This window comes from Oratosquilla oratoria, chromosome 16, assembly GCF_046742065.1.
Source record: "Oratosquilla oratoria isolate Oo_2021 chromosome 16, ASM4674206v1, whole genome shotgun sequence".
NCBI lineage: Eukaryota > Metazoa > Arthropoda > Malacostraca > Stomatopoda > Squillidae > Oratosquilla > Oratosquilla oratoria.
The window spans coordinates 6,110,550-6,123,049 of NC_134792.1; the positions used below are offsets into that span (position 1 = coordinate 6,110,550).

Consider the following 12,500-nt stretch of genomic DNA (forward strand, 5'->3'; position numbering starts at 1 on the left):
ATTCTCCTAAAGATATTTTGTCCATCTATCTTTAATGATTCTCTCACAAATTTTGACTATTGTACTTGTTAGGGACACCGGTCTATAATTTGTTGGGTCCTCTTTATTTCCCCCTTTATATATCGGCACTATATTAGCATTTTTTCAGTCTTCTGGTAGTTTTCCCTCTTTGAGAGAGCATTCTATTATTTTTAATATTTTTCCTGTTAGTTCGTCTATATATTCCCTCAGTATCCAGTCTGCTACTCCGTCGGGTCCATGTGACTTGTTAACGTCTAGCTTTAGTATTTGATTCCTTATTTCATTCTGAGTTTATTTATTTTCTTTAGTGGAGGAAATCTTATTTCAATTTTTTGATCCCAGTTTTGTAGATTCTTTTCCTCTTTGGTGAATACAGGTTTGAAATGTTTGTTCATAATATCTGCCATTTCTATATCTTTTGTGTATTCTCTATTACCTTGACGTAATTTGTGTATTTACTGTTTATTTTTTAGCTTGACGTTTACATATCTATAAACTAGTTTAGGTTGATCTTTACATTTACCTATTATGTCCTTTTCATAATTTCTTTTTTCTTCCCTACGTAATTTTACATATTCATTTCTGATTTTGGTATATATTTTCCATTTCTCATTTTTTTCATTCTTCCATCTTTTCCAGGCTTTATCTCTTCTGTATTTTGCCTCACTGCACTTTTTATCATACCAGGATTTTATATATACCCTTTCATGTTTTTGTCTAGGTACATACTTATTCACACCCTTATTATAAATTTCCTTCCATATTGTCCATTTCTTTTCCACTTTTGTTTCATCATTGTTAGAATCATTTCAATTTGCTTCTTGAATCTTTTTTCTAAGTTTCTCAAAATCTGTTTATTGTACATTAGTCTTTATTTCTATATTCGTTTCTTCATTTGATTCTAGTTCCATTAGAATATGATCACTTTTTTCCAATTGGTGTCTTGTATTCAATTTTATCAACAATTTCAGGTTCTGAAGTGAATATCAAATCCAATCTTGAGGGTTCATTGTTATTTCTATGTCTAGTGTTTTCCTTGACCCATTGCGTCAATGTGTAATCAATGGTGATTTCCAGTAATATGTCTCCCCAGTCATCTTCTTTCCCTTTCACTGTCATCTCCTCCCAGCATATATCTTTCGAGTTAAAATTACCCATAATTACCAGATTTCCTTCTTTTTTTAGTATTTCATTTAGTGTATTTCTTGTGTCTTCCAGCATTTTAGAATGTTCACTTTCATTTCATGCGCGAATTTTGGGTGGTACATAAATCACCGTATATTTTTTCTATTTTTCATATCACTATCCTCAACTCTTATCATAATCAATTCCACATTGTTCTCTCCTTCTGTAATTTTTGTCACATTTGGGCCTTTCTTGATTAATAACACCACTCCTCCACCCTGCTTTGTTTCTCTATTCCTGTACCAACAGTTATATACTCCTTGTCCTACACTATTTGGTGGTAATGATCCTTTCAATTTTGTCTCCACAATCCCCATTATGTCTGGTTTTTCTTGTTGTAGATAGTCATTCAATTAATCTAATCCTGATATCAATCCGTCTATATTGGTACATGATATCTTTATTTTTTCTTTTTCTTCCTTTTCTTCTTTCTCTTACATTTCCTCTTCTGTTATGTACCATTTCCTCAGCCTCAAGTCCATTACTGTCCGAAAAAAACTCCTTCCTTTCTTTTTCTGTTATTTTTTCGTTCTTTTTCTTAGCTTCCTCCTTAAGTATTGTTTCCTTTTATTTTTCCTCATCACTCAATTCCTTTTTTAACCCTAGATTTTTTAAGTTTTTACCCTTAGCTAATTTTCGTACGTTTCTTCAGCTATTCTCTGTGAATTATGTTTTACTTTAACAGATCTCTTCTTCTCTTCAGAATATTTGCCCATCCTATGGATATCTTTTGTTGCCTTATCGTGTCCTTGTCCCTCCTCCTTTATTTCTTTTAGTATATCTGTCACTATATTCTTCTCCTCTTTTTCCCTTTGGAACCTTATTAGACCATGTTTTTTTATACATAGATTACTATACATTTTTTTTATCTATTGTGTCACTTACCCACTATCTTTTTTCTTTTATTATTCATATTACTGTGTCCTTTGTACTTTCGTCCATTTGTTCTTTGATTATTTCTTTTAAATTTTATTTTTTGTTTTTCTTTGTCTTCATTCATTTGGTTTTTAATTTCCATTATGTTTGATTTTTATATATTTTCACCAAATTTACCTGCCTCTAATAGTATTTTTCAACAACTTCCTTCAACATTGTTTGATTTTTAATTGTGTCTTCATTTTTCATCTTTTCATTATCATTTTTTACTTTAGCCAGTTTCTTTTTTATTTCTTCTAATTCCCTAATTAGTAGTGCATTTTCCTTCCTCAATTCATTCATCTCTTTATATAATTGATTATGTTCTCTTTTCCATTCTACAATATCCTTTTCCATTTCAAATATTTCTTGACTTATTAATATTTTTTGAGTTCGAAACCTCTTTCTGCTTTGAATCCATGAAATGATTCGTCTTCGTAACTAGGGCTATCTATGTGATAAAATTTCTTTCTGACTACTCCAAACAGTATTTCGTACTTACTCATATCCAGTCTTCTTTTAGTGGTCTCTGCATAAGTTAGTTTATCATCCCTTTTTCTTCGTTTTGCTACTCGTGTGTGTGTGTGTGTATGTGTGTGTGTGTGTGTGTGTGTGTGTGTGTGTGTGTGTGTGTGTGTGTGTGTGTGTGTGTGTGTGTGTGTGTGTGTGTGTGTGTGTGTGTGTGTGTGTGTGTGTGTGTGTGTGTGTGTGTGTGTGTGTGTGTGTGTGTGTGTGTGTGTGTGTGTGTGTGTGTGTGTGTGTGTGTGTGTAAATATATTGCAGTTGTGCATTATCATCATTGTGTATTTTGTTTATATTTTGTACGATAAATGTGATGTAAGGGCCAAACGTTCTGCTCGTTCGAGAAATTTTCCCGGCTAAGCTTGGCGTCAGTCAGTCTTGGTTCTACTTCTAATGTGAAAGTACGCTTCTCTTGTTGTGCTATAAAATTACACATTCATTACGAACCCATTTTTTTCATTAGCCACCCCGTACATGTGTATGTGTGCGTATGTGTGTGTGCATAAGGATTTGTGTGTGTGTTTTTGTGTTTGTGTGCGTGTGTGTTTTTGTGTTTGTGTGCATGTGTGCGTGCGTGTGTGTGTGTGTGTGTGTGTGTGTGTGTGTGTGTGTGTGTGTGTGTGTGTGTGTGTGTGTGTGTGTGTGTGTGTGTGTGTGTGTGTGTGTGTGTGTGTGTGTGTGTGTGTGTGTTTTGTGTGTATGTGTGTGTGTGTGTGTGTGTGTGTGTGTGTGTGTGTGTGTGTGTGTGTGTGTGTGTGTGTGTGTGTGTGTGTGTGTGTGTGTGTGTGTGTGTGTGTGTGTGTTTATGTGTGTGTGTGTATATCAAAAGCGAAAATCTCGATATGATAGGAATAACTGAGACATGGTTAAATGGTACAGAGTTCGAAGCTGAATTTAATATTGCGGGATTTAAACACTTTCATCAGGATAGAAACCACAAGATAGATGGGGGTGTTCTGTTGTACGTTAAAAACAATGTTCATGCTTGTGTTTTAGAGAAAGTGAAACAGGATGCATATGATAATTTGTGGGTTGAGTTAACCCAAACAAATGGACAAAAAATGAATGTAGGTGTGATAGATAGGCCAAAGACATTATCATTAGCAGACGACAAACTGTTATTTCAAGAACTGTCTAGTTTCTGCAACTGGGATTTATTGATAATGGGTGATTTCAGTTTTACTGATATTGGTTGGATGACACTTGAACATGGCCATATAGGTAGTCGCTTGATTGATTTCCTTGGTGGCAATTACTTAATTCAGTATATAAAAAAGGCCACAAGATACGAAAACTTACTCGATCTATTGATCACTAGCCACAAAAGCATGGTAACTAATGTAGAAGTCGGTGAAACGGTTGCAAATAGCGATCACAACTTAGATTCAAATTCCTAAAAAAAATTAGAATAGATACTTGTGTTTCTAAAATACCCGATTTCAGTAAAGCTCAGTTCATAGGACTACGTCAGGAGCTTCAGCTTACAGATTGGGAGGCAAAATTAAACGAAAGACCTGTAGATCAGATGTGGGAAATATTTCAAAATACGCTCACTAAGATGATTCATACTTACATTCCTTTTAAGGACAGACGTCCCCCAAATCAGATTCGCCCAAAGTGGCTCGACAAAGAAACTGAAAAAAGTATTGCTAAGAAGATACAGGCTTATAAGAAATATAAGTACTCAGGTGCATCTAATGACTATGAAAATTATGTATCAATACAGAGAGATTTAAAAAAGACAATAAGAAAAAGAAAACGACAATACGAAATGAATATCGCTGATAAATCTAAAGAGAATCCCAAAGAATTTTATAGTTACATTAGAGATAAAAAGGTTGTTAGGAATCACATTGGTGCACTATTATCTGCTGACGGTCAACATGAATATTCAAATGAAGGAATGTGTAATATATCAAACAATTCTTTTAGCTTGGTATTCGTAAACGAAACACCTCAAAGTGAGCTCCAAACTGAAACCTGAGAAAAGTCTAGGGTAAACTTACTCACCGCGGTAAATATAACAAAAGAAAAAATTAAAAGGTGTATAGATAAACTCAAAGTTAATAAAAGACCAGTACCTGACGGTTGGCATCCAAGAATCTTAAAGGAAATGAAAAATGAGATTGTTGTTCCATTAGAAATTATTTTCAAGAAATCCATCATATCCGGAGATGTCCCAAGAGAATGGAAGCTAGCTAACGTTACTCCCATATTCAAAAAAGGTGACAAAAAGAAACCAAATAACTATAGGCCTACAAGTTTGACTTCAATCGTAGGAAAAATAATGGAAACTATCATCAGAGATGCTATCGAACATCATTTAGAAAGTAACCGTTTGATAAATGATAACCAGCATGGTTTCAGATGGAAACGTTCTTGCGTGACTCACTTACTCGAATTCTACAACACAGTTATCTCGAGTTATGACAAAAGAAACAATATAGATTTAATATATCTAGACTTTGTAAAAGCTTTTGATACCGTCCCACACAAAAGACTACTTACTAAATTAGCTTCGCACGGAATAAGTGGTAGCCTATTAGATTGGACTAGTAATTGATTGAATGGTCAAAAATAGAAAGTTGTTTTAAATAGAAAACTTCTAGATGAAAAAATGCTACAAGTGGGGTTCCTCAGGGTTCCGTTCTTGGGCCACTTCTATTCATAGTATATATAAATGATATAGATCATGGACTAAAATCTACTGTTTCCAAATTTACTGATAATACAAAACTGTGCGGAATGACAAATGATCACTTAAACCGATTAGATATTCAAGAAGATTTAGATAAATTACAGCAATGGTCTGAAAATTGGCTAATGAAATTTAACGCAAGTAAATGTAAAGTAATGCACATAGGTAAAAATAACAGTATGTAGGGTTACAAGTTATTTGGAAATTCGTTAACAAAAGTGGATAGTGAAAAAATCTCGGCGTAATTATCAGTAACGACCTCAAATTATCCAAGCAGTGTATTTCAGCCTCTGAGAAAGCAAATAAGATTCTGGGACTGATTGCGCGATCTTTTGATTTCAAAAGTCCATCACTCATTAACAAGCTATATAAATCGTTAGTATGTCCACATTTGGAATATGCTGTTTCCGTATGGTCACCGAATCTCATTAAAGACATTGACAGACTGGAAAAAGTACAACGGCGAGCCACAAAACTGATACCAAATATCAAAAATAAATCATACGAAAATCGACTAAAACATATGAATCTCTTTTCCCTAAAAAAGCGTAGACTCAGAGATGACTTGATACAGGTCTTAAAAATTCTAAAGGGAATTGACATCAAAAGTGACAAAATTTTCACATTGAATGAGAATCAGACAAGAAACAATGGTCTCAAACTGTCCGGAAATAGATTCAATTTGGAAGTAGGTAGAAACAACTTTGCCAACCGTGTAGTTAATGAATGGAATAAACTTCCTGCACATGTAGTGCAATGTAGTTCAGTTCGAAGCTTTAAGAATCATTTAGATAAACACCTAAGCAAGATGCTGTAATGATTATAATATACAATATATTATTTGTTTTTGTTTAGTTATCATTTGTCTGTTTGATTTTCATTTATTATTAGTTATATGTTAATTTATTATTATTTACTATTTACCTCTTTCTTTATTATTTAGATATACCTGTGCATTAATTTATGTATTTTATTTGTTATTTACATTATTATAGTTTTTATTTATCATTTTATTATTATTATAAATTTTTTTCTCGCATCCGACCTAGATATGGACCAAAAGGTCTCCTGTCGGCAGGCTCCGCCTTTGTAATCCTTTGTGTGTGTGTGTGTGTGTGTGTGTGTGTGTGTGTGTGTGTGTGTGTGTGTGTGTGTGTGTGTGTGTGTGTGTGTGTGTGTGTGTGTGTGTGTGTGTGTATGTATGTTTGTGTGTGTGTTTGTGTGTGTGTGTGTGTGTGTATGTTTGTGTGTGTGTGTATGTGTGTGTGTGTGTGTGTGTGTGTGTGTGTGTGTGTGTGTGTGTGTGTGTGTGTGTGCGCGCGCGTGTGTGCGTGTGTGTGTGTGTGTGTGCATGTGCGTGTGTGTGGTGGGGTGTGTGTGAGTGTGTGTGTGTGTGGGTGTATGTGTGTGTGTGTGTGTGTGTGTTCGCATTGTGTGTTGTGTGGTGTGTGTGTGCTGTGTGTGTGTGTGTGTGTGTGTGTGTGTGTGTGTGTGTGTGTGTGTGTGTGTGTGTGTGTGTGTGTGTGTGTGTGTGTGTGTGTGTGTGTGTGTGTGTGTGTGTGTGTGTTTGTGTTTATTCATACAGGAAAGAATATGCGCACTCATATTTGTTTGTTATTCTAATATAGTATCTCGTTTTGCTGATATAAGTGTTATATCTTTCCTAGACTATTTGAACAGTTAATGTATATGTATGGAAAGATTGATTTTTTCTAACCCATAGATAAGTTTTGTTATTTAGTTTACAAAAGATTACAAAGGCGGAGCATGCCGACAGGAGACCTTTTGGTCCATATCTAGGTCGGGTGCGAAAAATCCTAATAATAGTAATAAATCAATAAATGAAAACTATAACAATGTAAGTATCAAACAAAATACATAAAAAACGCATAGGCACAGTCAAACAACAAACAGGTAAATAGTAAATGATAGTAAATTGACATATAACTAATAATAAATGAGAAACAGACAAATGATAAAAAAAAAATTATAATCATTACAGCATCTCTCTTAGGTGTTTATCTAAATGATTCTTAAAGATTAGAACTGAACTACATTGCACTGCCTCTGCAGGAAGTTTATTCCATTCATTAACTACACGGTTGGCGAAGTTGTTTCTACCCACTTCCAAATTGAATCTATTTCCGGACAGTTATAAATGATCATCATTACAGCATCTTCCTTAGGTGTTTTTCTAAATGATTCTTAAATGTTAGAACTGAACAATATTGCACTGCCTCTGCAGGAAGCTTATTCCATTCATTAACTACACGGTTGGCGAAGTTGATCCTACCTACTTCCAAATTGAATCTATTTCCGGACAGTTTGAGACCATTGCTTCTTGTCTGATTCTCATTCAGTGTGAAACTTTTGTCACTTTTGATGTTGTCAATTCCCTTTAGAATTTTAAAGACCTGTATCAAGTCATCTCTGAGTTTACATTTTTTAGGAAAAACAGATTCATATGTTTTAGTCGATTTCCGTATAATTTATTTTTGCTATTTGGAATCAGTTTTGTGGCTCTCCGTTGTACTTTTTCCAATTTGTCAATGTCTTTATTGAGATTCGGTGACCATACGGAAACGGAACATTCCAAATGTGGACGAACTAACGATATATATAGCTTGTTAATGAGTGATGGACTTTTAAAGTCAAAGGATTGCGCAATCAGTCCTAGAATCTTATTTGCTTTCTCAAAGGCTGAAATATACTGCTTGGATGATTTGAGATCGTTACTGATAATTACGCCGAGATCTTTTTCACTATCCACTTTTGTTAACGAATTTCCAAATAACTTGTGATCATACTTACTGCTATTTCTGCCTATGTGCATTACCTTGCATTTACTTGTGTTAAATATCATTAGCCACATTTCAGACCATTGCTGTAATTTTTCTAAATCTTCTTGAATATCTCACTGATTTAAGTGATCATTTGCCATTCCGCACAGTTTTGTATCATCAGCAAATTTGGAAACAGTAGATTTTAGTCCATGGTCTATATCACATATATATATACTATGAATAGAAGTGGCCCAAGAACAGAACCCTGAGGAACCCCACTTGTAGCATTTTTTTCATCTAGAAGTTTATCCTTTTAAAACAACTCTCTGTTTTTTATCATTCAACTAATTATCAGTCCAACTTAATAGGCTACCGCTTATTCCGTGTGAAGCTAATTTAGTAAGTAGTCTTTCGTGTGGGACGGTATCAAACGCTTTTGCAAAGTCTAGATATATTAAATCTATATTGTTTCTTTTGTCATAACTCGAGATAACTGTGTTGTAGAATTCGAGTAAGTGAGTCACGCAAGAACGTTTCCATCTGAAACCATGCTGGTTATCATTTATCAAACGGTTACTTTCTAAATGATGTTCGATAGCATCTCTGATGATAGTTTCCATTATTTTTCCTACGATTGAAGTCAAACTTATAGGCCTATATTTATTTGGTTTCTTTGTGTCACCTTTTTTGAATATGGGAGTAACGTTAGCTAGCTTCCATTCTCTTGGGACATCTCCGGATATGATGGATTTCTTGAAAATAATTTCTAATGGAACAACAACCTCTTTTTTCATTTCCTTTAATATTCTTGGATGCCAACCGTCAGGTACTGGTGTTTTATTAACTTTGAGTTTCTCCATACACCTTTTAATTTTTTCTTTTGTTATATTTACCGCGGTGAGTAAGTTTACCCTAGACTTTTCACAGGTTTCAGTTTGGAGCTCACTTTAAGGTGTTTCGTTTAGGAATACCGAGCTAAAATAATTGTTCAAAATATTATACATTCTTTCATTTGAATATTCAAGCTGACCGTCAACAGATAATAGTAGACCAATGTGATTCCTAACAACCTTTTTATCTCTAATGTAACTATAAAATTCTTTGGGATTCTCTTTGGATTTATCAGCGATATTCATTTCGTATTGTCGTTTTCTTTTTCTTATTGTCTTTTTTAAATCTCTCTGTATTGATACATAGCTTTTATAATGAATCACAATGGCAAAAGCCGACAAGACTATGAGAATAAACACCTTGTGAGATCGAAACCTTTATTAGTACTACGTTTCGCTTGTTACAGCTTTTTCAAGTACAGACATGACACACACTCTGAGCACATATAAGCCAACAGGGAAGGAACTGGGAGAGGTTATCAGGGAGGGGTGGGTGGTAGGTGGAGGGGGAGGAGGGGGACCATCTGTTACCCGCATTAAATAAATGTATGAAATGTCCCCCTTAGTCCACTTCAACAAACTGTCCGAAATGTCCTCCTTTGTCTCCACCAAGTCCCACCTGTCCCCCTCCTCCCCCCCCCTCCACCTACCACCCACCCCTGCCTGATAACCTCTCCCAGTTCCTTCCCTGTTGGCTTATATGTGCTCAGAGTGTGTGTCATGTCTGTACTTGAAAAAGCTGTAACAAGCGAAACGAAGTACTAATAAAGGTTTCGATCTCACAAGGTGTTTATTCTCACAGCTTTTATAATCATTAGATACACCCGAGCACTTATATTTCTTATAAGCCTGTCTCTTTTTAGCAATACTTTTTTCAGTTTCTTTGTCGAGCCACTTTGGGCGAATCTGATTTGGGGGACGTCTGTCCTTAAAAGGAATGTAAGTATGAATCATCTTAGTGAGCGTATTTTGAAATATTTCCCACATCTGATCTACAGGTATTTTGTTTAATTTTGCCTCCCAATCTGTAAGCTGAAGCTCCTGACGTAGTCCTATGAACTGAGCTTTACTGAAATCGGGTATTTTGAAAACACAAGTATCTATTCTAATTTTTTTTAGGAATTTGAATCTAAGTTGTGATCGCTATTTGCAACCGTTTCACCGACTTCTACATTAGTTACCATGCTTTCGTGGCTAGTGATCAATAGATCGAGTAAGTTTCCATATCTTGTGGGCTCTTTTACATGCTGAACTAAGAAATTGTCTCCAAGAAAATCAATCAAGCGACTACCTATATGGCCATGTTCAAGGGTCATCCAACCAATGTCAGTAAAATTGAAATCATCCATTATCAATAAATCCCGGTTGCAGAAACTAGACAGTTCTTGAAATAATAGTTTGTCGTCTGCTAATGATAATGTCTTTGGCCTATCTATCACACCTACATTCATTTTTTGTCCATTTGTTTGGGTTAACTCAACCCACAAATTATCATATGCATCCTGTTTCACTTTCTCTAAAACGCAAGCATGAACATTGTTTTTAACGTACAACAGAACACTCCCACCTTTCTTGTGGTTTCTATCCTGATGAAAGTGTTTAAATCCCGCAATATTAAATTTAGCTTTGAACTCTTTACCATTTAACCATATCTCAGTTATTTCTATCATATCGAGATTTTCGCTTTTGACATACGCCTGTATTTCTTAAAATGTGTTCCTAATACTACGAGCATTAAAGTATATGGTTTTAAGAAACTCGTGATTATTTCTTTTTGACACGTTTTGATTTTCAATATGTCTTACATTATAATTTTGTTTTTTATTAACACCCTGCTCTATATTATCATTTGGTCCTTCATTGACATTTAATGCCTCATTAATATTTCTCCCATCAAAATTAATATTTCCCCCATCACGGACATCTGGTCGCTCACGGTCATCCGATCTCTTTTGTACACTTTGTCCCCCTACGTCACCGCGATTCACACCGGCCTCCACTATAATTATATCCCATCGTGATCTTTTGTCTTCCACTGTCATTACATCCCATCGTGATATTTTGGCCTTCATTCACATTTTGTCCGGAATCCCTTCCTAAAATTATATTTTGTCTTCCACTGACATTATATCCTACCGTGATATTATCTCCAGTATCATTACTTCCCATCATGATATTTTGCCCTCCACTATCATTACATTCTGTCGTGATATTTTGTCCTCCACTGTCATTACATCCCATCGTGACATTTTGTCCTTTGACATTACATCCGAACGTAACATTTCGTCCTCTACCAACCTTATATCCTAAAATTATATTTTGTCCTATACTGGCATATTGTTCTACATCAATGCTATACTCTACCCTGTTTTCTGAAGTACACTCTATTTCCCCTTTCCTTTGGGCTTCTACCCCAAAAAAGGAACTACTTCATTACAAACTCCCACAATGAGGTTTGTAAGAACATCTGTGCCTCTGCGGGTAAGGTGGATCCCATCAGAAGCGTAAAGGTCATGGCGCCTAGAAAAGAGATACCAAGGATCAAGAAAGTGGCATCCCGATTGTGTGCACAACTGCGATATCCTATCATTGATCCTTATGGCTCTACTGTTCCAACACGAGCCTGGGTTGATCCTCGGGAGGATTCCATAGACTACGTGACGGCTCCCACGTTCCTTCATCTCCTGAAGGACGACCTTGTAATTCCGAACAAGTTCCTCTGATCCTACCTACATCGTTACTCCCCGTATGAACAACCATAACCGTGTTCGTCCGTCCTTGCTCCCTGATGGACTGGGTACAATCGGCGATCCCACGGCCCGGTTGACATACAAGCTTTTGCAACTTCGTTTAGTCTTCCGCTGCAGGATGTCGTCATAGCCTCGCACTATGAAGTCCCCCACCACCAAGAACTCGTGATTTTCAGCCACTTCATCCCCCAGCAGAGCAAAACGATTGGCCAGAGCCAGCGGTTGCTCCACAGGGCACACGCCTACCGAACGCGGGCTCGACAAACGGGACCCAACGGAGCACCACTCGCTCACTGCAGTGACAGGAGGGGAAGAAGTGGAACGCTCCTTGGGTTGTGGGGAGGGTTCACTCTTCTCACAGAGCGCACTCCTGAGTAAACGAATTTCCTCCTCACACATCCTGAGACGGTCCTCCAGGTTCACTTAACCTTCACAAGCCATTTCGCTCCTCCTTTAGCAATACAAACGGCAAAGAGAAAATACAAATCAACAAAAGAAACCAAAGCGGTCTCTAATAAACTAAATACACGAAGCATAGTCTGCTTACCTTATACTATTTCTCCTACCTTTGTAGTACAGTAACAGAATACTGTTTTGAATATAGAACACTACACGTTATCTTATATCTGTAACTGTATAGTGCTATACGTATACAATTACAAAAATACAACACAATCACTTAACACTATTCGGAGATATAAATTTCACAGGTATTTGTTAGCTGGTGTCTGTGCAG

At 36.1% G+C, this 12,500-nt stretch overlaps 1 protein-coding gene across 1 annotated transcript in view; it reads left to right on the forward strand.

The window, feature by feature from the left end:
* Window positions 1-12,500, forward strand: part of LOC143033529 (telomerase reverse transcriptase-like) — a 19,029-nt gene that overhangs the window by 5,967 nt on the left and 562 nt on the right. The window lies entirely within an intron of this gene.